The sequence below is a fragment of the Poecilia reticulata genome, linkage group LG19 (assembly GCF_000633615.1).
Source record: "Poecilia reticulata strain Guanapo linkage group LG19, Guppy_female_1.0+MT, whole genome shotgun sequence".
NCBI lineage: Eukaryota > Metazoa > Chordata > Actinopteri > Cyprinodontiformes > Poeciliidae > Poecilia > Poecilia reticulata.
In genome coordinates this window covers 26,616,878-26,618,199 of record NC_024349.1, presented here as the reverse complement: position 1 = coordinate 26,618,199, position 1,322 = coordinate 26,616,878, and positions in this window count along the sequence as shown.

The following is a 1,322-nucleotide window of genomic DNA, read 5'->3' as shown; positions in this document are numbered from 1 at the left end:
TACTATGTGATAAAAATTTTAAAGAAGGTAAAAATACCTTTTGCTGACTTTGCGCCTTTTCCATTTTGGATCGTGTGCCGAACACATGAACCCTCAAACTTCTTTCAATCGGCATCTCAAACCCGCTTCTTTAAGGTATTTATACTAGAAATTAGGAAAATAGCGCCCCCTTCACTTCCGGAGTGCAATGGTCCCATTTCCATATAAGGTATGAGGCTGACAGTGGTCCGTCCCCGCCCCTTTCTGCATGCTGCAGCGAGGACCTTCTCGAATTTGTTAAAAGCTGTGAGCAGCGCTGACGTAAATAAAAAGAGAAGTTGAAATGCATGCTGAGAATGAAACTCCTTCCTACAGTTGAAGATATATCACAGATTTCAAAAGAAAATTAAAACGGGAGAACGCGGATAATATAGGAAATAGCGCCCCCTTCACTTCCGGAGTGCAATGGTCCCATTTCCAAATAAGGTAAGAGACTGACAGTGGTCCGTCCCGCCCCTTCCTGTTTGCTGCAGCGAGGTGTACTTGGCATGGACCTTACCACAGGGTCCGCCTTTCATTGGCTAATGCCCATTTTACGTCACAGCACAGCTATCACGTGGGTTACCGTCTCACAAACTCATGCTAATATACATAGTGGACTACCAGACCGACAGAAAGTTTTTGCGTCAGGACTCGAAAAAAATTGGTTCTCCGTCAGTTGGGTATCTGTACAGGTGATGTCAGGTATCCTGATCGTGTTTGTGGAACTAAAATTAACAGATTTCCAAAATCTGAAACGAAATGAATCCGTGTATGGTTCGTTCTTTGGTTTTTTCGTTTCAAAATAAAATTGGAAAAACAAAACAAGCATGTGTTTTTTTGTTTTTATAACGAAATTAGAAAAACGGCAATTGCAAAAAGAAAAAAGAAAACGAGCTGTTAATTTAGCGTTTCATTATTTCATTGTTGACAATCGGTCTGACCCGGAAGTTCTCTCTGTCCGGTTTACACAGGGGCCGTATCACACATACACACTATGCTCTACACTCGTCCAAAGCGACATGTAATTAATTTGATCATGATACCTTCACACAGACAGCCTTTAACTCCGACTTTGTTTTGTATATGAAGCTAATGGCTGATAAATGCTGCTTCCCATTCAGTAAATATCTAAAGGGCTAGACCGTCCATTTTTTATTTTAGAACAAACAGGTCATGATGCTGGGCTACTGATTATCCCTCTGTCTGGATCAATAGGATCAATAGAACCAGTTTAAAAGCTAAAATTAATTATTATATGCCAGACATGGAAAACTGGGATCACTCCATGCCATGATGTTCAG